The 25,155-nt window shown below is 41.5% G+C and overlaps 1 protein-coding gene across 1 annotated transcript in view; it reads left to right on the forward strand.

Moving 5' to 3' along the window:
* Nucleotides 1-25,155, forward strand: part of Sppl3 (signal peptide peptidase like 3) — an 83,985-nt gene that overhangs the window by 23,279 nt on the left and 35,551 nt on the right. The gene's annotated exons all lie outside the window — the stretch shown is intronic.

Genomic DNA, 25,155 nt, shown 5'->3' on the forward strand with positions numbered 1-25,155 from the left:
GGAGCAGACATGGCTCTTCAGGAGGAGTCACTTTGTGGTGAAGGAAGCAGCTGTTGAACAAGGGTACATAACAGGAAGTGATGAAGCCAGTGGGGTAGATCGCAGAGACCTTTGGAGTCTTACTGAGCCTCATTCAGGCATATAGACTTCATCCTGACACTTGGTGGCCTGAAGGTTCCCTGGGGGCTCACATGACCAGAGGGCCACTGAGTAGTCTAGGGTTCAAAGGGCACCAGAATGTCAGGGAAGAGGCTCTTAAGGCCTATGTCTCTTAGTTCCTGTATTTTAAACATTGTTGGCAGCCTGCATGTGGTGGTGCATGTCTGTAATCCTAGCCCTGCTGCTAAAGGAAGGAAGACGAGGCGTGCAAGGCCAGACTTTGTTGCCTAGAGTTCAAGGTTAGTCTGAGCTATGGTGTGAGACCTTGCCTAGAAACTCTAAAACAAACTGATACATAAGAGCACACGTGTTTATAGAGCCCACAGTTTTGAGGGAGGGAGGGAGGGAGGGAGGGAGGGAGGGAGGGAGGGAGGTGTGTGTGAAGTTGTTATTCTCAGTAAGTGTAGGGCTCTTGGTAGTCCACTGATTTGTCATTTCTTTCTATCAGCCATGCTAGAGTGCTGTGACCATATTCTGTTTGAGCTTATGAAAATCATCCTTCCTGGACTTGCTTTAGAAGTAAAGTAATAAAATTAGTGCTGCCAGCTGGGCAGGCCTGTCCTCACTCAGACTTGTGCTACCTGTTGCACTGGCAACTGTTTGTGGGAGCATAGCAGTTTCCTTTCACGGCATTCACTTTTTTAAACACAGGGTCTCATTATGTAGCCCAGTGGGCCTGAGACTTTTTGTGTAGGTCAGGCTGGCTTGGAGTTCAAAAAGATCCATCTGCCTTCCAAGCCCTGAGATTAAAGTTGTGTGCCACCATCCCTGGCAACAATTATAAAAATAATAAATGTGCATGGGAAATGATATGGGGAATAGGAAGAATACATGAAAAATGTTGACTACACAGAGATGACTATTAATATTGTACAATTGATAGCTAATTTCTGTGTGTTTGTGTATCCATAATCATGATGTCTGTAACTTCATATTTTATCTATTGTTTCTATTACTTTTAAGCTTGCCATAGGTCAATTTATAATACTTTCTTAATACTTGTAACATTATTAGAAATGTTTTTGGCTTAATAAAACTTAATAAAACATGAGTTTTTTTTTCTGTTTCAGCCTTAATGGAACCTAAGGCTCTTGTCCCTCAGTTACTATTGAGTTCGTTAAAAAGGAGGTGATTACAGCATATGAGGAGGGAATCTGTGCTACCTGTTTCCTTCTTTATACTTCATAAAAGCATGTGTGTGCATTATGAGCATGGGTACTTACAAGCATTCACACGGCTCATGTGCATGATGTATGCTGTGGTACCATGTGTCGATGTCAGAGGACAACTCAGGTGAACTCAGATGGCCAGACTTGCCCAGTAAGTGCTTTACCCACTGAGCCACCTCACTAGCCTTTGTCTGTATGTAAATCAGTATATCAATCAGACTAGATTTAATTGCATCTAACTACTAGCATATATAATCTAACAAGAACTTAGAAAACTTACTGGCTTCTTCAGCATTCTAAAATAATTAAATATACTTTATCACTGATTTTTTTTCTATCATATTCACTCCTCACTCCTCTCCCTAACTCCTCCTAGATCTGCCACCTCCTTTCCCTGCCAACTTGGTATCGTTCCCCCCCCTCATTTTTTAAGGATTGCTTGTGTAACCATTCGTATACTACAGTGTGGCTGACTTAACAGGGGCCATGCCTGTAAAGACAGCTATCATTCTCCAGAAATTATCCATAGCTCCTTAGTGTGTGTGGGGGGGGGGCTCACGAGTCCCTTCCACCTCCATACTGGAATGTTGGATGGTCTTGTGCAGTCAGCTGTAGCTGCTGTGGGTTTATGAGTACTGTGGTTCTGTTGTGTTAGAAGGCATTGTATTGTTTTTGTCCTCCATGACCTTTATCTCTTACAGTCCTTCTGCCCCCTTCTGTGATGGTCCTTGAGCTTTCAGGAGAGGCTGCGTTGCAGATAGATGTTCTATTTGTGACTCTGTACTTTGTTGAGTTATGAGTTTCTGTGTTAACCACTGTCCACTGCACAAAGAAACGTATGGTGAGATCTGAGAGCTGCACTAATCTATGGATATAGACATACATATTTAGAGGGCAGTTTGAAATTATGTCCTTAGCAGAATAATAGGAGGTTTACCCCTGGGTTCTGTAGGCTCTCTAACCATGGGTTCTTGTTCAGATTTGCAGTACCAGGCATAGTTTCCTCCTCTGGAACAGGCCTTAAATCCAGCCGGGAAGCAGTTGGCTACTCCAGTAACATTCATGCCACTATTGCACTCAGGGATAGAAATACCACCTTTGGTAATTTTGTTAGAAAAAAGAATACATCAAGGTAATATATAAATTCTGTTTTAGTCCTATTACTATAAAGAAAATTTATAGTTATCAAGTGTACATTAGGTCCTGAATGAGTGTGAGTAAAACAAAATAAAAAGTAAAGTGTTAAAGTTAATGCTGGAGAGATGGCTCAGCACATAAGAGCACTGGCTGCTCTTCCAGAGGTCCCAACTTTAATTCCCAGTGCCTACATGGTGACTTGTTATCTGTCACTCCAAGCACCCATAATATAAAAAATTTTAACTGTTAGAAGTTGTTTAAATATCTTTGTGTTCATTAGTTGTTGCACATATTGTTGATTAAAGAATAGTTTGTAGCCAAGTGCAACAGTGCAAACCTCTTACCCTAGCACTTGGAGAGTAGAAGGGTCAGGATACAAGGTTATCCTCAACACACAGCATATTCAAGGCTAGCCTGAGCTATATGAAGCCCCTCTCAAAAAAATTAGAATTTTTATCTTTGGTGTTTGTTTACTTTCCTTATACATCACATATCATGAGAATGCCAATAAGACTGGCAATTTAGAGCATTAGTGAGAACCTAGCCATTTTCTTTGTGTTTCTTCTGGATATATGTGATGAGATTTGGGGGAAATGGAACAGTCAGTAGTAGTTAAAGAAATTTATAAATTTGGCTTCCTTTAATACTAAACATGTAGTTCAGTTACACAAGTATATGTAAAATATGCCTTTTAAAATAATTTAACAATTGTAAAATAATGCTTGTGAAGCTAGCTCTAGGTAGCAGGCAGCAAGGGACTTGGAGAAAATTAAAACCCTGCATTCTATTATTGGTTGACCAATCTGTGCCACTTGGGCTTGCCTGGAAGTAGCATTTGCCCCACACAGCCCCCCCCCACTTCTTAGTTGAAGCTCATTAATGAGGTGGAGTGAGGATAGAAAGCTCTATCCAAACCTACCCCTCAGGTGACTTTAGGACTATTGGCTGTGGACTACTAGGCACTTCTGTGAGATGTTCTGACATTTATTATTCTGTTCCTGGTATATTAGGAGCTAGCTGTGAAGAAAATGAAATTAGACGAAATTCAAGTCCCCCTTTGCCTCTTTGTCAGGAGGCAGAAAGACAGGTTCTTGTCAGTTAGTGCTGGCTAGTCTTTTCTCCCTGTAGTAAGGAAATCCTGGCTGTTCCAAATCAGGAGGTGGGAATGGCCTGGATTACACTGTGCTCTCTCTGGCATGCAGGCACCACCTCATCCCAGTGGTGGTGGACCTGAATTCAAGATTCCCAGCACCCACTCAGGTGGCTCACAACTGCCTGCCCTCCAGTTTCAGAGGGTCTGATATCTCTTCTGAACTTCACAGGCACCTCATATGCACACACCTCCATGTATGCATAATTAAAAATAATTTGCATTAGATCTGAAACGTTTTCAAGCCAGTGAATATGCCCTTTAAGATGAACAGAGTTATATTCGTACAGGGTCCAGGAGAGCAGGAAGACAGCGCTCTTCCAGAGAGTATGAAGTTCAACTCCAGCATTCATCAGAAACTAGTTCAGGGAGTCCCTTAAGTGAACCTGATCTGTGTTCCAGACGCCCCAAAGCTAGGAACTGAATCAGGCCTCTCCCTCCTTGTTCCTTCCGTCATCAGCACTAGGTCTTCCATGCTGATTACGGTCTTGTTCTGTGCATACAGACACAGCTGTTGGTATAGGGATCCAATAATATAAAACTTCATTTATTTGTCTTTATTAAGCCAAAATGCTATTGAGCCTCTGGAAAAACCTTTAAAAAATCCATTGGGAAAGCACACCGCTTTCTTAATTAACTCCCCCAGCTTGGCCAGAGTTCACTGTCACAAATAGAGGGCTTGAAGAAACCTCCACACCTCCACAAGCTCTTGGCTTTTCTATTCCTGTCCCCTGTCTGGCAAACAAAACCACAAATCTGTTCCAAAACCTTCTGTGAAAGCAGTTAGAAACTTGAGGAAGGCTCCGTGTATGCTCCAAAGTCTAGCATTTCCGTTGTGTTTTACCAACTTTGTCCACACTGTAGAAATAGGAAAATGTGTTACTCTTAAAAGCTCTGTCACTCACTCCTCCTAAGAACTTTTAATCTGTTGTGGGTGAGAGACACTTAGCAGTGAAGAGCCCTCACAACTGCCTGTACCTACAATCCAGGGATCCAACGTCCTCTTCCAGCCCCACAGCCTCCTGCATGCACAGAAAGCACATGTATGTTCTCAGGCACACACACACTACATATGCAAACATGCATAGCTTACTGTTCTGTCTAGAATCTCTGAGAAAAATCTGTAGTAGACCATGGCCAGACACTAGAATTCTGGGACAACTTTTAAATTGAAATACTTGCTGTGTAAGACAGACACTAAGTTTGTTTCACTGATAATAAAACAGAAATTCCATTGATTTTAATATGGTTAAAAAATGTCACCACATATCTCCCCTTTTTTGTCTAAAAGGTTATAACTAATACAAGAAAAACTATATACAATAAGTATAATAACTATATGCAATATATACATGGCAATATGTACATTAACAATGTCTAGTCCAATATCATATGACAAATTCCAAGAAAATACTTCATTATCTATTCTTTCTTGATGAGTCCAAAGTCTTGTACCTAACTTACTTTCTATTCTAATTTGCATTATCAATTTATCTTTTAATGTATTTTAAGCCTATTACACTTAACACATCTATGAGCTTCTTTACTGATTCTGGTAAACAAGGAAAACTGTAACTGTACTATTTAGTGTTCAACTCTCCTCAGAGACCCAAGAGGAAGGAAATAATATTAAATGAGTAAATAGGAAGTGAGAGCAAGTGACTTCCAAAAAAAATAAGAAAAGACAGAAACAGCTGGCTGCTCTTGAACTCACTCTGTAAACCAGGCTGGCCTTGAAATCACAGAGATCTACCTGCCTCTGCCTCCTGAGTGCTGGGATTAAAGTGCCACCACCCAGATACTCTGTTTCTCTCTTTTTTTTTGGTTTTTACAAGACAGGGTTTCTCTGTATTGTTTTGGAGGCTGTTGGTCCAGCCCAGCCTCGAACTCACAGAGATCTGCCTCCTTTTTTTTTCTATCCCAAGCCTGTGTGTGTGTGTGTGTGTGTGTGTGTGTGTGTGTGTGTGTGTGTGTGTGTGTGTATGTGTATGTGTGTGTGTTTAGAGATTTTTCTTTTTCCCTCTGAATCTATCTTTACTGTATATCTCTTTCTGACCACATCTTTTATCTGCTGAACATCATGGCTAAAATTAAAGCAGCAGCTGCCCCTGCCCTATTCCTTGGCTTTCTGAGAGTCTAGGCTTCATGGTGGAGTTTTAGGATCATGTCACCACCAAGAAGCATGCCTCCATTTAATTGTTGATAACAGGGCCTCTTAGAAGAGCCTTGTGTGCTTTTTTGCCGCTAATGCTGAATCAGGAAGCCTTTTTTAAAGGAGCCACAAGTCTCTGCTTGCCCACCTGAGAAAATGCTGATACCAAGAAGCCATGCTTGCCTCTGCTCTTTTGTCTTTAGAATTCCCTTTTTAGCTTTTGTCAGGTTTTTCATGGAAATTCTTGCCCCACGTTGGACAACAAAACGTAAACGGAGTTCTTATTTGATCTCGATAATAAAAAGCCGGAGTCAGACATAGAGGGAAATGATGAGATATCAGAAAGAAGGAGCAAACCACAGCACACCTTAACTTCTTAGTCTCAGCAGACAAGAGAGCGATTTCCTGTTTCTCTCTGCCTATATCCTGTTTCTACTCAGCTACCTCACTTCCTGTCTGTCTATACAGACTCCAGACCTCTATGGTCAGTGAGTGGCAAGCTCTATTCTCTGACCCCCAGGCTTTATTTGTGCAAGCAAGATACCACCACATTGCTGTGGGCTTATGTGTGCATACATGATACCTGTGAACCCAGGCTTGTTCCGAGTGCTGTGGGATGGAGCCCATGCACAGAGGTTTTCAAGGCTGGGGGTTTGTTGAAAGAAGCCGGTATCTTGAGATTGTGATATAGTAATATCTCTAGTTAGAAATGGTGCAAACAGATTGTACACGTGTGACCTGCCTCTGTAGCTTCCATATCATTGATCAAACAGGTTACTCAACATTAAAGAAAAAGTCTTCTTAGCAGTTTTTCTTATTAACGATCAATGTCTAGGTGCTCTGTCTTCAGTAATTTGTGCTGTGATCTTAGTACTTGTGTTTGGTCCCTCCCCCAAAAGTCAAGTGTTGATGCTTAATCCTCCATGTGACGGTATCAGGTGAGGTCTTAGGGGCAGTGAGTATGTAGTAAGGGATTGCCTTATAAATGGGCTTCAGTGCCGTTATTCTAGAGTTTGAAGGACTCTAGTAACTTTTCCTCCACCCAGGTAAGCACACACTGAGAAGACACTGTGTCTGACACAGCATGATCTTGAGTCCAATAGCCAGCACCCACAGGTGGCTCAGAACCATATGTAACTCCAGTTTCAGGAGATTTTATGCTCTCTTCAGGCTTCCATCCACACCAGACACAAACATGATGTGCAAATATATATTCATACAGGTAAAGCACTCATACACATTAAAAATAAATAAATCCTTTAAAAAGAAAGGAAGGGGGTGCTGGAGAGAAGGCTTAGTGTTTAACAGCAAGAGATGGCTTGTTGCTCCCTCATAGTGACAACGACCCCCCTTCTTTCTAATGTTTTTTGAGGATCCTTTATCTATCCTTTTTTATTTAAATATTTGTTGCATTTAAAATTTTATTTAAATTGTGGGGACAGCACATGCCATGGTTCATGTGTAGAGATCAAAGGACAGTCTGTAGGAGTTGGTTCTCTCACCACATTCGTCCTAAGGATCAAATTCTTAGTTGTCTGGCTGCATGGCAGGCACCTTTGTCTGCTGAGCCATCTTGCCTACCAAATATGTTAGTGCTGTTGCTGTGACGAAATCACCTTAAGAGAGGATTTAGTATGGCTCGTGGTTTCAAAGGTTTTGATCTGTGGCTGGGTGGCCTCATTGCTTTTCAGCCTGCAGCAAGGTGGGATCATGGTATGAAGGCATTACAGAGGAGCTCTGCCCACTATGAGGCACCTGGGAAACAGAGGGATAGAGGGGAGCCAACAAGAACTTATCCCCCCTAAAATGCCCTTCTCCAGCTTCCTCACTGAATCCCCAACTCCTTATTTCCACCTCCTCCCAACAGTGCTGTCTGATTATGTAGCCATTAGTGGGTTTTTCTGCTGATTAGGTCATCATTCGGTCACTTCTTGGTTGAGCCGCCATCTGAAGACCAAGCCATGAACACATGAGCCTTTTAGTGGGTACTTCTTACCCAGGCCATTGGGATAAGGTGGCTGATTGAGTTTATGCCAAATGCAAAAGAGGAGAATGTAGAGAGAAGCCTTTTCCTTGCCAGCCGCTTTGGTTTTTCCCCACCAGTTGCCTGGGTTCTGCCAAGTTGTAGTCCCCAAATAACACACATGACGCTGTATTAATTATGAAGCTGTTGGCCTTGCTTGTTTTATACTGGCTATCTCTGAGTTAAGTATTTACCCCATAACTGCCAATCTAAGTATTTCTCTTACCAGAGAAAAGGGTCTGGACTTCTTACCCCTATGGCGGTTACATCTTGACTCCCTGTGTTTCTCCTTCCCAGCATACTCCTCAACTCCTAGTCCCACCTTTCTTGCTTCCCTATTGGCCAACAGTGCTTTATTGACATATACACAGGACTTCCCCATCAGGAGAAGGCCATATTTTCTTTTAAGGTTTCCTATAAATTCCACACAGTATTTCTACTATGCCATCTTGGTATTGTCAAATTTTAGTTTCCTTGCTACATATGACTGCAGGCAAATTTGGAAAGTAAGTTATTTTAAACATCATTTGGACTCAGTGCTAGAACACTTAGCATGCATAAAGCCTTAGGGTCAGTCTCCAGGATCCCCCTACTCTACAGTCAGGGTTGGTTCTGTGCCAAGAAGGGAGAGGGTAGAGGTGGAAGTGAAGCTTGCGATTTTGACCAGGTTGTAGTGTAGCTGTGTTATTTTCTTTTGTTTTTGTCTTGTCCTTTGTTAATCAAGAGAGGTTACAGTGCAGTTATACAGTGGGTATTTGGGGAATGCTGTGTAGGTGACTGCCTGCTAAATCGGCTTGATGGAAGTTATCTGTTGCCTTATAGGGATCTCACCTCCTTTTCATAGTGACTGTAAAGTCACCATATAAGTAAAGTATGAGGATATTGGTGTTGATTCTCAAATTAAGACACTCTCTGAAATGCAGCTAATCTGAACTCATGAAAGAATAATTTCAGCATCATTTGTTTCAACTAATTGAAGATTGATTTTAAATAAACCATTCTTCTTATGCCACTAAAGAAAAATAAGCTGCCCAATTTTAAAATGTACTTCAATTTCAAAGTTGCTAAAATGTGGAGCAAGTATATTTTTATTAGTATTAGCTTTTTCCATGATCGGCTTTTATCTCCCATTTCCTTTTAGCTAGTCAAAGGGATAGTTATCACATGGCATTGATAACTGTGTGGTTAAATACAAATATTATCTTCATTTTTGAAATGTGAATTAGTTTGGAATCCCATAAAAAGTAAGAAGTAGAATGTGATGATTGCATGGCCTCCTTGTTCAAACAACTGCTCCACATAAAACAGTTCTTTTGCAAGGCAGGTTGCCATAGTTAAATTGCCAACGATGTTGAGGATTCCCAAGGTGTCTGTAGTTTTTACAGAACAAATGATTGCTTCAGGTGACTAGTAGGACGAGAGGAATGACTCACTGCACTCATTTCCCCAGGCTAGCTGTTTCTTGTGGTCTTAAAACAGAGGGTGCGGCTTGTGGACATAGTTTCAGATTCTGTGACACTAATATTGGGAGACCACACAAATTGTGCTGTTTCAGGTAAGGCATGTATGGATACTGTTTTTAGCTTCACAGAACGGACATTTTAAGAGGTTAAAGAAGGAAAGAGACTTTTAGGCAAGTACTTGAAACTAGGAAAGCATTTTCTCAAGATTTTTCTATGAAATGTTAAACGTAATTTTGCTATGAAAGCGACAGTAGAGTGAGATTAGAGGTTTAGGTGAGCTTCTTTGTATCTCTGTGTGTGCGCGTGTACATGTGCACCCTGAAACAAGTTTGCATGCGCCCCAGCCTGGCCTTCGTAGTGACTTTGTACTTGTGATCTTTTGGCCTGTGTCTCCCATATGCTGCTGGGATTTACGTATTACAAGCTATGGAGTCCAGAGCTTTGTGGATGTTAGGCGAGTACTCTACAAACAGCTCTAGCCATCTTTGGCAGATTTCCATTTGTTTGTTTCTTGTTGTGTGTACATACGTGATTTATGTATGTAAGTATGGACCTGCTCCCACCACCTTACAGGTGTGGAGGTCAGAGGATAACGTGTAGGAGGTGATTCTCTTCACCACATGGGCACAGGAGATCAAACTTAATCATTTGTCTTGGCAGCAGGCAGCTTTATCTACTGAGCCATCTCAATGGCCCTGTATTGAGTTTGTTTTTAGCCTGAGTTTAGAATACTATTTACTTGACTATGAGCTTCCTTCCTGCCTGCCTTTTTGATAACCAATTTCACAGACATTTACAGTGCCCTCTTGATGGAGTTTTCTTTTTCCATGATTTATTTTCCTATGGTAAAAAAGGGTGGTAAGCATAGTACAGTAAGATTCAAGAGAAACCAGATTTATGTAACTTATAATGTGCTATAATTGTTCTACTTAAGCTATTTTAGTATCTTACTTGCCTCATTTATAAATTAAATTATCATAGGTACTCATATTGGAAAGAAATGTGTACAATATAGATAGACTCAGTACTATCTGCCATTCCAGGCATCTACTTTCCTTCTCAGATGTCATATGGGCAGGATTATGTTGTTATCACCTTTTCAGCCTGTCTTCTTTTACTTAGCATAGTGTATTTAAGATTCCATACAGCAAGTTATTAATTTGTCTTTATTGCACATTATTTATTAAAAGCACTACAGAGTGTTTATCTGTTACTGTTTTGATAGACATCTAGGTTGTCTCCAATTTGGGACAGTTCTGAATAAAACTACCATAAACATTTATGTTTAGGATTTTATGGGAACATACTCTTTTTAATGTTATGTATGTAGGTGGGTGTGCATATGTGAGCATGGCATTCATGCATGAACACTTGTGGAGACCAGAGAATAACGTCAAGTGTCAACCCCTAAGAACAGGTTGACCACTGATCCTTCTGTCACTGCCTCTCCAGTGCTGGGCAGAAGAGGATGTTGGACCCCGTGGAGCTGTGTTAAGGAAGGTTGTCAGCCACCTGAAGTGAGTGCTGGGAACTGAACTCTGGCCCCAGAAGAGTAGCAGGTGCTCTTACCCATTAAACCATTTATGCAGCCCACATCTGGCGTTTTCATGTGAGTGCTCAGGATCAAAGTCAAGTCCTCATGTTTTCACGAAAGCACTTTACCAGCTGAGCCATCTCCACAGCCCTAGGATTTATGTGTTGATTTCTTTTTAGTCATATGGTAAGGTTTTAATGTTATTTGAAACTGCCAAACTAATGTGGGTATATCATGCTGCACTCCTACCACAGCATGTGGAATCTCTAGAGTGCTGCTTCTTTATCAGTACTTGTTTCGAGCGTTTCTCTCTCCCTCCCCCCCCTCTCTCTGTCTCTCTCTGCTTTTAACTTTTTTAACTTGACCCATTCTAACAGACAGAGTAATAGTCACGCTTTAAGTTTTAGCATTCATTGTGTTGGTTAGGTGGGAATGATATATGGTTCAGCATCCGTCTCCATGTGCTCACTTGCCATTGCTCTAACAAGGGTTTGTTTGCAACTTCTGCTTAGTTTTAAATTACAAGTGGAAGAGTTAGCGCACTGTGCTTACCAGTCTTTATCTGATGGGGACATTGCAGCATTTCCTTCCAGATTGACTTTTCATTTTCTTTCTTGTGGTGCTGAGGACTAAATACTCTCACCCATGCTAGACAAAAGCCTTACTGCCAAGGTATATCCCCTGCCCTAGATGGTGCAGTCTGATTCATGACACACAACTTACTGGTCCCAGGTAAGGTTGGGGAGATACCAGAACTGAGAAGGAAGTGTGGCTGGTTAGGGCATGGCCTCTGGACATGGAGTTGATGTAGTTAGACTGTTGGTGGAGCTGGACTCTTAGTAGATCTGGGCTGTTGGCATCCAGATGCCAGTCCTCTCCCAGGTTTCTGCCCTGGGGCCAAGGGCCTTACTCCTCCACTTGAGCATCAGCTCTGGAGTTCATAACGAAAGTTCCTCCTCAAAAGGATGATGCTGAGATGAAGTGAACAAGACTTGTATAGTGTCTAGTAGTCCTAAGTAGTGTTTGCTATTATTGTTGTCATGGCAGCAGTTTGATTTCTTAGTCTCATAGGTCTTTCACATAGGGTTTTGTTTGGTTGCTTAGATACTTTTCAAAGAGTTTCTCCCCTTTTTAAAATATTTTCTTCATGTTTATTGTATTTGGGAGGCCAGATAACATTTGTTTGGATGTTGTGGTGTTTCTTTCTTAAAGTTTGGAAACTATGTAACTCAAGCCTTTAAAGTACTAAATACAAATTCTATCAGTTTGACTCAATTTTCCCCTGAAAACATACTATAGACTCAAATCCAGCAGTCTTGATAACCACTAAGAAACAATCTTTTCTTAGAATGATTTTTAAATTTTGACATTCGTTTTATGAATGTCTCTTCTTGTCAAAATTAATTAGAAAGTTCATAAGATTACCTAGAGCCTCTCCTCTTCCAGTTTCCAGTTTTGTATTTGTATTTTTACATTTGTAGATGGCAGTAGTTTATTCTGAATCTTGTGTTGTGCGTGTGGGAAAGTATGTGCATATATGAGTGTGTAGGGCTGTGTGTGCATGCAGAAATCTGGGAAGATGTCTTGCTGCTGCTGTTCTCTGCTTCGTTTGTCTTGAAACAGGGTCTCTCACTGAAATGGAAATTCTTACCTTTTTGGCTGGGTCAGCTGGCCAGGAGGTGTCAGAACCTGCCTGTCTCCGAACGGCATACACACCCATGCCTAGCTTGTTATGTGCATGCTGGAGATTAAAACTCAGGTCTTTGTGTTTGCAGAGCAAGAACTCTTACCCACTGAGCCATCTATCCCGCCCTTGATCTGAGTCTTCAGAGAGATAAAAGTGGCTTCATCCCAGCTAACCACCTGTTGTCACAGATCTGTTGTTACACCTCTGAAAAAACAAGTATTGATTATTTTTTGTTGTTGCTAAGGATGTATAACCATTTTCTCTCCATAGCTAAGCAGTGTTCTGGACTCAATCCTGGTACATGAATGAGTCCAGACTCTCAATGTTGGCTTTGTAAACAGTCTCGCTCATTTGTGTGTTTCTTCTGCTACATATTTCATAACTAACTTTAAATTGTGTGTAATGCTACTTGCACATAATACTTAAATATTATTATTTGGTGCTGCTGTGGTGGTTATTTTGTATTCAGTGCTTGAGGCAGAAGTTTTTCCTAGCTTTAGGTTTTAGAAAATAACTCTCTTGGAGAAAGGCTTCCCAGAGTAGATATTCTGGGATACAAAATCTGTTAGATTCTCTTAAGAAAACAAAGGAGGAAATGAGGGTAAGATTTGTGGGTGGTATATCTTGAAGAGCACTCTACTAGAAAAGGCCAGTAGTCTGGCATTTATCAAATGCATTTGGCCATCACTGTTAGTCAAATAGCTGGAGATAGCCCAGTGGGTAAAAATACTTGCTGTTCAAGAATGTAGACCTGAATTCAGACACCCCACATAAAAGCACTGGGAGCTCAGACACAGGTGAACAGGGCTTCTGACCAGCTCATTTAGCTCCAGGGTTGGTGAAAGGCTGTCTCAAAACCAGGGGGAGAGGAATTGAGGAAGTCACTGACATTAAGCTTGGCCTCCTTTGTCATATGTGTGGGTGAGCACCCTCACCAAAAAAATGAAATTAGGAAACATTTGTCTTTGAGAATCATTGTTTAAGAACATTGAGTGGGCCAGCAAGACAGCTCTGTGTGTTAAAGCACCTGCCCCCCCCCAGTTTGATCTCAATGTGTGTGTAATGGAGAGAGAGCCACAAATACACACATAACTCCCTCCCCACAATATATAAGTAATACTTGAAAAAGTTTAAAGAATTCTTTGACTGGTATTGCAGTTTACTGAGCGTTTGCATATTGTCAACTTTATTTCTGTACTTTTTGGTCACTCGGTCCATGGTATGATCAAGGTACCTTAAAATAGACACTGCACCTCTCTATATGGTGTCTTTCAGGATAGAAGTTGGCTTGCTTTCCAAGTGAAGGTAGGTGAAGCCAAGGGAACCTTGAGATTCAAAAATGAACTTAGTATAAACATGTAATGTCAGGGGACAGTGATGACAACCAAGCTCTTTTGTAGTTTTTGAGTGCTGCACTGTCCATACCTTCCACCAGTGAACATGGACTTGATGGTTAGCCACATTTAACACCACTAGATTCTCAAGTCAGCCTTCAACATCCTTGGTCTTGGATTTATCTAAGTGAGTCTATAATAAAAGGCCCTATTAAGCCTGGAGGTTCTGCATGCTGCAATCCCAGCACTCCAAAGGCAGGAGGATTGAGAAGCTCAAGGTCATCCTCAGCTGCATGAGAAATTGGAGGCCAGCCCATCTCAAAAAAGGAAAACAAAATCTTATGCTAAAACCTAACGGTTGGACAGTGGTGGCACATGCCTTTAATCCCAGCACTCAGGAAGCAGAATAGGCGATCACTGCAAGCAGATGTCAGCCCGGTCTACAGAGTGAGTTCCAGGTCAGCCAGAGCTACACAGAGAAACCTTGTCTCAGAAAACCAAGACAAACTGTAGAGCTTGGGGCTGTTAGGAGCTTAGCATTAAGAACCTGTACTGCTCTTGCAGAAAACTAGGGGTTTTTCCCACATCATACTGATCCCTTCAAGGACACCAGCACAAATCAAATACTCATACACAAACACATGTATACATAATTTAAAACTAGTATTTTAGGCTTTTAGGACTCATTATGTAGGCATGTACATTTTTATGGGTGTGTACATTACGTTTTCAAGTTATGTCATGTGCAGGACAATTGGTGCAACTGGAAGCAGTCATAGTAAACAAATTAAGCCAGTCTAGAAAGATAAAAACCGATAGTTTTTTCCTCATCTGTTTTTCATGGATTTTATATAGTCATGTGAAATGTGTGCATACATCAAATGGATTGTATACATGTATCAAATGGAAATTTATAAAACTGGGAGAAAGGGTGCCTGATGGGGAAGAGGAGGAGTGGTCCAGAGTGGGGGATGTGCTCGACATACAACAAGCACTGCATCCCCTTTCCAAGCTGGCCTTGTCACCCATCCGCCTTTTCTCTCATTTCCTACCCCCATGCCCATGGAGGGAATGCTCTTGCTTAGTCACTGGTGGGCATTGATCTTCCTCGTGGTCTCTGGCACCTGTGCTCCCTTGCGCTCTTCTCTAGCTCAGTTGCATTGCTTGATGGCTTGATCAGGCATGCAGTGTGCATAGAAACAATTTGCCCATTGGAGTCCATGGCAGACATTGGCTCCTACAAGGAGACAGGAGATCTGGTTGGTTTTAGATCTGATGAATTAGAGGTGACCATAGTAAATGCAGGTGGCTTTACTGAAATTGAGTCCTTCAGACACTTCTCTTGTTTGGTGTTTGTTATAGATGGGTGAGAATGGTCCCCATAGGCTCATGTGTTTACATGCTTAGTCCCCAGTTGATGAACTGTTTGGATTAGGACTTGTAGCCTTGTTGGTGAAGGTGTGTCATTGGGAATGGCCCAGTCTGACTCTCTCTGCCTGCTGTCTGTGAATAGCTTTCAGCTGCTGCTCCAATGCCATGCCTGTCTACTTTCTGCCATGATGACAAAGGACTAATCCTCTGAGCTGTAAGCCCCAATTACTTGTTTTCTTCTTTACGTTGTCTTGGTCATGGTGTATCTTCACAGCAGAACAGTATCTAAAACTGGTCATGAGACATGTTCCTTTTCAGCTTTCTAATTATCTTGATAAAGAACAGATAAGCAGTAAAAGTTTGAGGACTTTAATGACTCGCCTCTTTCTGCCTTGTGCAGGGCTAGATTTGTCACCAGGAGGGGTGAGCACCAGAGATAATTTAGTGTCTTCTTACAGTCTGGATTTTGGAACTGAATGGATGTTCCTAAACAAATTAGACTTTGTTTCTAAAGTCACTGAATGGCACAGACCATTCTTTTAGTAAGACTTATGGTGGTGGTGCTGTGGGACAGTGCTCTTACTGTAAAGATTTGTCACTGGAATTGGTTTAATAAAATACTGATTGACCAGTAGCCAGGCAGGGAGAATATACAGGGCGATCAGATGAGGGGAATTTGGGGAAGAAGAAAGGCAGTCACCAGCCAGAAGCAGAGGCAGCAAGATGAGAATGCCTTACTGAGAAGAGGTACCAAGCTACATGGCTAAACATAGATAAGAATCATGGGTGAATTTAAGTCATAAGAGCTAGTTAGTAATAAGACTGAGTAACAGGCCAGTTTCTAATTAACATAAGCCTCTGTGTGTTTATTTGGTACTGAATGGCTGTGGGGCCAGACTGGACAGAAGCATCTAAGTGATGACACATACCTTTGATCCTAGCACTCAGAAGGCAGAGACAGGTGGATCTCTGAGTTCAAGTCCAGCCTGATCTACAAAGTGAGTTCCAGGACAGCCAGGACTACACAAAGAAACCCTGTCTCAGGGAAAACAACAAACAAACAAGTCTTAATAGTAAAAGCCAATTATGCCACTGGTTATATATAAGAGAAATTATTTTTAAAACTCCCTTCATTTTAAATTGTGATAAATATACAGAGCCAAAACTTCAACCCTGCCATATTAGCTATTGATCAGTATAATTCAGCGGCACTAGTCCTTTCAGTTATGTGTGGTGTGGCTGTTAGCCATAGGTATCGCAGTTACCCATATCCACAAGTTTTTTCATCCTCCCCCAGAACTGCACGCATCAAACAGTGACTCCCTGACCTCCTTTGCTCCAGCCATCCTAACTGCTCGCCTTCCTATTTCTATGAATTTGATCTATATTAGATCCTTTATATGAGTGAAATCAATCTTATTTTGCACATGGTTATGTCACTCAGCATCGTGTTTTCAAAATCCATGAACGTTATATAGCATGATCAGATCTCCTTCCTAAGTTCAAGTAAGTAGCACACATGCTCATCCACTCACATCAGTGGGTGGCTTCTGCCATTGATGTTCTGTGCATTATGAAAATTTGTATATCTGAGCTCCTGCTCTCATTTCTTTGGGAACATACATACCCAGCTTATATTATTTTTTATGAGAGGGTTTGAGACACTCAGGAGTAGTTTCAGTCATGATATATGATGTCTATTTTTGGTTGTCAATATCTGGAGAGGGGGATTTTTGTCTCTTTAATTAGTCATGTGAAGTGGGAGGGCCCATCTTTACTCTGGGAGATGCCGTCTGGCCTGTATAACGGCATGGAAGAAGGAAGCTTGCCCTCTTTGCCTGCTTGTCCATTCATTCATTGGCATTAGAGCCCACTTCGTGAGGATTCATGTACTAAAGACCCGTTGAGACATCTAGCCTCGCGAACTGAACAACTTCTGGATTCTTGGATTTTCCATTGATGGACGGGCAGGCATTGTTGAACTAGCTGGGTCACAGCCTATAAGCCATTCTTATAAATCCCCTTTTATGTGTGTGTTATAGATTCCTCTAGAGAACCCTGACTAATATAAATTTCTGCAGGTTTTTAAGATTTTTTTTTTCTGGTCAAGTTCTAAAGCAGTCTTGAATAAAGGCGCAAAAGCTGCTTTTTTTTTTTTTTTTACTCCTGTAAGTAAATCATTTGAATGGTGTAATGTGTAAGCCATGTTCTTCCAGTTTGCATTTACTTGTCTGTGGAAATCAATCTCTCAAACTTTTGTTTACCATATGTCTGTTGTAGTCGGTGTAGGACAATGTTTAGGTGTTTCTGGATATAGTCTCACATCACAATTGAGATTCACATGGCTTTGCACCTGTAACCTGAGGAAGCCGAGGGTCATCACAGAGAAGAGTTGGAGTTGTAACAAGGACCTTCATGTATGGTCTTCTGCTCAGCAGATTCATTCTTACCTTCTGTAGGCTGCCGATAAAGAACTTGTATAAATCAACTCTAGTTCATCTCTGTTGCCTTGGAAACTACACTTTTTTAAATCTGAATTTGCTCAGTCATTGGTATGATTGATGGAAGTAATCTTTTTTCGCCATGTTAGTCTTGTAAATGCAACTGTTAACATATAGTGTACTTTGTGTATATTCCTTCTGAGAAAGGTTTGATAGCCCTTCTTGCTAATGTAAGATATAAAAATAATATAAAAATGATAATTGTTTGATACTTAGAAAGGGATGGTGGTGATATTTTGAAACTTGGCAACACTCTTATATTCTGACTCTAGGATGCTGCTAGCGTGCTTGTGCGCGCTCTCTCTCTCTCTCTCCCCTCCCTCCCTCCCTCCCTCCCTCCCTCCCTCCCTCCCTCCCTCCCTCCCTCTCCCGCCCGACTCTAGGGGGGAGATGCTGCTAGCGCTCTCCCCCCTTCTCTCTCTCTTTCTCTCTCTCTCTCTCTCTCTCTCTCTCTCTCTCTCTCTCTCTCTCTCTCTCTCTCTCTCTCTCTACACACACACACACACACACACACACACACACACACACACACAGTCCTTTTATGTTCTGACTCTAGGATGCTAACAGATTGTACTTACTGTAAAAATTAATTCAGGGGGAGAAAGGGGTAGGTTGTTCTTTAACTTACTGGCTGTCTTAGCCAGGTGTCCTTGTTGAGAAAACAAGAGGACATAGCAGTGTCTGCAGACGTTTTCTGTAAATGTTCAAATAGTAAATATTTGGAGCTTTGTGAACCATATGGTGTCTGTCACAAATATTCAGTGTCTGAAGTGCTGAAGTGGCAGCCTTGACAGTACATAAGCGATTGGACTTGTCTTTGTTGGAATGTAACAATTGCCTGTAGTCTGCTGATTTCCTGAAATGTGGTAACCCATCCCATCCCCCATCCCCATCCCATCTCATCCCTTCCCATAGCACTTTCCTCCCTGCTAAACTTCATTCTACTGCTTTGTATCATGTGTCCTTACAAGATCAGGACCCTCCTGAGTGCACTCACTCTTCGTACTTGGCACATAAATGATTGATTTGTTAAATTTTATGTGATAAGGCACTGATTCTGTCAAACTTAGAATACAGACACTTTGTGTAATTGTTCTGAGAAGTGTGTCATTGTGCAGACATCACAGACTGTGCTTGCACTGACTTGAGCTTTGGTTTTTGACCAACGTGTCACTAGATGGCATGGTTCATATTGGGATAACCCCCCCCAAAAAAGGGGAAATGTGGAAAATAATTATTATGGGCATTATAATGTTAGACAAATTGTTTAAGTCAAAATGGTGGGCTAGCCAGGCCATCCCACTCAGGAAGCAGAGGCAGGCAGGTCTTTAAGTTCGATGCAAGCCTGGTCTACAAAGTGAGTTCCAGGATAACGAGGTCTACACAGAGAAACCCTGTCTAAAAAATCAAAACAACAACAAGAAAATGTTTGAGCTGAAAGATGGCTCACCAGCTAAAGGTGCTTACTGTTATGCCCAACAACCTTTTTTTTTCTTCTTGGTTTTTCAAGACAGGGTTTCTCTGTGGCTTTGGAACCTGCCTTGGAGATCTCTCTATAGCTGTAGACCAGGCTGGCCTCAAAGTCACAGAGATCCACCTGCCTCTGCCTCCTGAGAGCTAGGATTAAAGGTGTTCGCCACCAACGCCTGGCCCAACAACCTTTTTTTAATCATTAAAGTTTATGTTTAGACTTGTAATGTATCTGAGTGTTTTGCTCACTTGTATATCTGTGCTTTGTGGGTATGCATTGAACCTTCATACCACACTGTAGCAATGTCCTCCTACACATATGCATGCACACACACACAATGAAGAAATGTACTAAGAAATGTAAAGTGTCAATAGCCTGTATTGTTTGAAGTCACCTACTCATCAGAAAAGCCCCACTGTGGTTCACAACCCAGTGGCCCCTAAAAAGCTCCACTGTGGTCAAGTGAACCCTATGGCACCTAAAAATTCCACTGTGATCTTATGAACCCAGGGGCACCTCACTTTACTACTAATCATGGTGTTGTTCAGTGGGCGTGCAACTTTTGTTTTTAGGGCCAATTTCACCATAGAATATTCTTGATGAAGTGATAAAGATTCCTTAAGTTTCAATCCTTGCATACACATTTTAATGAGAAAGTGGGTAGTTCCCACAAGCATCTGTGCATGTAATAGGGTGTCATCACTCATCTCTAGCAAAGTACCTGTGCAGCTGTGTGACACACTAGCTGGGGTAGACACCTGCTGTTCTTTTGGGGAAGGATACCAATTTTACTTGTAAGAGTGTGGTAAACAGACTAAAGCTAGTCAAACTTACATGTCAGTTATTCAAAGCAAAATAAGCCTGGCTAATGGTAAAATTTCTTTCAGATAGAAGTTAGAGATTGGGGGGGGCGGGTAATTACTGCCATGAGCTTCAGGAATGGCATTAACAGATAGGAATTTCCAAATATTGTGTAAGGAAAACTGAACTACTCTCAGAAGAACTATATGAATTTAATGTAGTATCATGTTACAAAACCTTCCATGGATAAAAAGATCACCCAGAGTACAAAATAGGCCATCCAGTTCAGATGTAATCTATTCTTATTGTGGTTATTCTATAGACAGGATTTCAGATCTCACCTCTAAGAAAATTACTCTAGTCAGGTGTGGTGGCTCATGCCTGCAATCTCAGAGGCCAAAACAGGAAGACTGTGATTTCAAGGCTAGCCTAAAGTGGGTAGTGAGACCCTGTCTTAAAAAAAAAAAACAAACCAACAAATTACCCCATGCACATCCCAGAAAACTGCCCTGCCCCCATTATTTGAAAAAGCTGTTTAAACACCCCTCTTCTGCAGGTATGTGCCTGAGTTTTCTCCATAGAGTGCAAGCCTGGCAGCGTGCAGTAGGTGGAGTGTGAAAGTACACTGAACCAGCTTGCTCCGGGTCAGACATGCAGGGGGCTTACAAGGATATAAAAAAGACCCTTGTTGGTTCTGTGTTTTTCAGAAAATATTTTCCCTTTAAAGTGCTATTTATATTCACATACAGTAATTTCATTTTAAGTAAATTAATCAGTGAATGCTTTTAAACTTTTCAGTACCTTGTTTTTTGTTTTGTTTTGAGATATTATCAGGTAGTCTAGGCTGGTCCAGAACTTCTGCCTCCCTCCCAAGTATTCTACTTACAGGTTTGTAGAATCAAGTTACTCAATTTCTAATATAGTAAATACCATAAACCACAACTTGCCCAAATAAAAGCTTAACTTAGGAGTCCTCAGTTTTAGGAGTGTAAATGGTCTTCAGAGTTGGAATAGGAAGGAAAGGACTGGGTTTGTTGATGGACAAGAATGCTTTCATTGTACTGCAGCAAGACGGATGCTTGAGACACGTGATTCAGTAGTGTGCTCTCTGTGTCTGGGCTTGGCAGACCTTTTTAGTGTCATTACACACACTCACTGGTAAAAGCAGCCTGAGATAGATTTTAACTGCCCGAGTTACTGAAGTTCAGCATGGTTCTGATGTTCTTAGGACACACAGCAACCTCTAGGATATTAGAGGACTTCTTGGCTTGTCCATTAAAGTAAAGGCCTGGTGGAATATAGTTAGAGAGAATCCGTGCTTTTTATGCCAACCCTCAGATGTTTTAGCTCAGCACCTGACAAGCATCACAACATCACTGGCCAAGTTTTCCTGTCTGAGTGAAGTATAGTAGACCAGCCTGATTTTAGCATGTTTTAAATGTATGTATTTAGTTTATTGTTGCATTTCATATGAATTTGTTTATTTCAGAAAACAGCATAGTTCTCTCTTTAGTGCACACTCACAGTCTTTGGAACAGACTCAAGGGCCTGCGATAACAACACATTTCTGGAAATGCTCTGACAGTCTTGAGATGGAGGGCAGGAAGATGTTGTGGAGTAAGGTAGCTGGGCATAATTTCCTAGAATTCCCCAAACACCCACCCATTTTCTTGACAGAGCTACTTACCTTTCCCCTGTCATTCTGTCAGCCTGTTTGAGTCATTATTACCTTTTAAATAATGACAGTATGGTTCAAAAAAAACAAGAATACAAAAGCCAAGTCATTGCTGTAAACCACCATCCAAAAGCAAGTTTTGAGGAGAGCTCTTTGCTATATCTCTAGTCAGGGAACAGAACAATTTGAAATTGCTTTTCAAAATGCCTTCTACAAAAGCCATACAAGCAGTTGTCTAACTTCATTTTCAACCAAATTTTCAATTGCAACTATATCAGAAATTCAGTGCAAATGGAAGTCATACTAGCATAGCAGTTTTCAACCATGGTGACCTTGGCAGAGCTTGAGGAAATGGGAACTTGAGTCCATTCCTGGTGTGAGTGTAAAGTGGTGTATTGTCTCTAGAGGCAGTTTGGTAAGGTCTGTCACATTGCAAAGGCGTTTCCTTTCCCTACTCTACTCTTAGGAACTTTGCACAGTCTAACAACTTTGCAACCTGGGTACAGCTCTCAGGTCTTTAATACAGAATAGTTTGCTCTAGCAGAATTTGTATGATTTTACTTGTTTTTGTTTTATGTGCATGCGGGTTTTGTATGTATGTGTACCACATGTGTGCCAGCTGCCCACAGAGGTCAGAAGATGTGGGATCCCCTGGACCTGCTGCCACCCTTTGGGTGCTAGGAACCCAATCCAGACCCTCTGGAAGAGCATCAAGTTCTCTAAAGTGCTGAGCTAACGCTCTGTCAGCTGGAGTGGAATTTTAAGCAATTCCACTTTTTGTCCATAAGGGATGGGGGTGGGGGAAACATCCAGGATTGGAGACTGTTCTTTCAAGGGACCTGAGTTTGGGCTCCATCACCAGTTTACCAGCTGAGCTGTCTTGCCAACCCTCATACTTTTAATTATAATCAAATTGCTGCCCATCTCAGCCTTTGCCTTGGGTTTTGCCAGAGTAGGTGGGGTGTATTTCAGCAGAGTGCTTGCCTGTTGTGTGCAGCGTCCTGGGTTTATCCCCAACAAGAAAGAAGAGAGAATTAGCAATAACAAAAATAGACTTTTTCTTTTGTAATTTTATTATGTGAGTCTATGTATCTGAGCGGTAAGAGGACAACTTGTAAGAGTAGGTTCTCTCCTTCCACCTTGGGGACATGGGGATTGAATTCGGATTATCAGGCTTGGCTGCATATACCTTTGCTCACCAAGTCGTCTTCTCAGCCATGACTCTAAAACAAAGCAAAAAAAAATTATTGAAAATTTCAAATATATGCAAAAGTGGAAGACTAATAAAATTCTCTATACTCTAACTTAACTGTTTCCCCTAGTTTTTGTTGTTGTTATGGTTTTGGTTTTGGTCTGTCTTTTTTTTTTCTTGGAGCATTTTATATTTAAAAATGGATACTTTACTTATCAAAGGATAGATTTAGGTCCAACTTCTCATTTAATCTCATGACAGTTCAGGTAAGCAGGAGGTCTACATGAGGAATTCCAGGGCAGCCAGTGATGCATAGACATTCTCTCAAAAACAAATACCTTTGAGACATTTTCTAGCCCAAGCTGACATTGAATTCTCTAGGTAACTAAAGATGACTTTAAACTTCTGGCCTTCCTGCCTCCCTCCCAAGTGCTGGGATTACAGGCGTGAGTCACCACCTCTGGTTTAAATAGGTGTTTTCAAAAGCAAGACCAAAAAAAAAAAAAGGTTTTTTTGATTGGTTAAAGTAGAAAGTCCCAGTTAGACATTACATTAGTTGGCAGCTTCTGATTGGGTCATAGCTATCAGGGTTTGATTTCCTTAAGGTTGGAGCCATCTGAGTCTTGTGAATTTCTGACTAAATTGTGTTTGTTTTAATACTCCCATAAGTACTTGATAGATATCTGTGTGGCTACTGCTCAGAAACTGATTGTGAGGCTGGCTGGATAGCTCAGCAGGTAAAGAAAGGCACTGGCTGCTGATAAAGGAACAACCAGAGTTTTGATCCCCAGAAGGGAAAAGTTGAACCCTGAGAATCTCACATACATGTGTGTACAAGTACACACAAAAGTAAGTAAATAAATAAATGTGATGATAATTTCTAAAGACAGACTGACTATGGACCCCAATCAGACTTCACTTTGTAGCCAAGGATGGTCCTGGGCTCCTGGTCCTCAAACTTCCACATCTGAAGTGATGCTGGGATTGCAGGTGTGTACCACCTTCTAAAGATCAGAGGTTGTGTATCCTTTCCCTCTTCACTAGTAAATACAGTCAGCACACAGAAAGGGTGGAGTGTCTCCCATCTCTGTAACACACACACACACACACACACACACACACACACACACACACACACACACACACACACACACACACACAGTGTCTTACCTTTTTTTTTTTTTAACTTGAAGTTCCTGTTTTGATACTGATCACTCCCACAGTTACCACCCCCAACTTAGAGGAGGTCAGCCTGCTACCCACACATGCAGTGTGTCTATCTGTCTCCTCTGCTGATAATTACATTCACTTAGGTTAAGAGGAGAGCGGGAGGGAGGGAGAGCACACGACGCGAGAGAGCGCTCACTCCTTTTCATCCATTTAGAAAAGGCATTGAGGCAAGGATCAAGAGCCCAAGGGACTGTTTATTTTCATGTCCCCTCGCTCTCAGAAGACCATTGAATATTGCCAGAATTAGTAATTCCTGTGCTGGGGATGCCTTCGGATGGTAGAGCACTTGATTTCAAATGCTCGCCATGTACTGAGTTCAGTCTCCAACACAAGAGAATCTTTACCTGGTGGTGCACACCCTTAGTCCCAGCACTCAGGAGGCAGAGGCAGGAGGATCTCTGTGAGTTTGAGACCAGCCTGGTCTTACAATAGTGGGTTCTAGGACAGTCAGGGCTTCATAGAGAGACTCTTTTTGCTGATACTTGTTTACCCAGGAGTAGGTAGTGTGAGTGGGGAGTTCCTGGAGCTGCCTGAAAACAAGATTTTTGAGTAGTTGAGCATGAGAGCTAAGGTATTGGCAGACGGAGGGTGTGGAATTGCAGGAATGCCATGTATCCACGTCCTAAGAGAAACAGCCATCAAAAGGGTGTCAGTTTCCTTAGGTGATCGGGTATAAAGTACAAAATAGTAACTAGTTTTAGACCCTCTGTACCACACCCAGATGGCAATAATCAGACCTCAGGAAATGAGGAAAGGAATCGAGGAGAAATGTGGTCTTTACTTCGTCATTAACTCAAACCAACAAAGGATTATTGGTTATTCATTGTAAACTTATAAAAGTTTAAGCATGTTTTCTCATTGGAATAGGTTCAGTTGGTGGTGGATGTTGCAAACGTATTTTATAATCATACGAAGGTGAGGTTTTTACATCATTATCTTTTAATATCCTAGGAATGTTAGCTAACAACACTGAAGCTGTCAGTGTATCCCATGTGGTAAGCTAACATGGCTCATCTTAGTGATGCTGGTAATGCTGACTTACATCTCACTTCTTAAAGACAGGACTGAGAGCTCCTTGAGCACCTGATGCATGTGAGTTAATGTTT

This window comes from Mesocricetus auratus, unplaced genomic scaffold (assembly GCF_017639785.1).
Source record: "Mesocricetus auratus isolate SY011 unplaced genomic scaffold, BCM_Maur_2.0 Super-Scaffold_100025, whole genome shotgun sequence".
NCBI classification, from domain to species: Eukaryota; Metazoa; Chordata; class Mammalia; order Rodentia; family Cricetidae; genus Mesocricetus; species Mesocricetus auratus.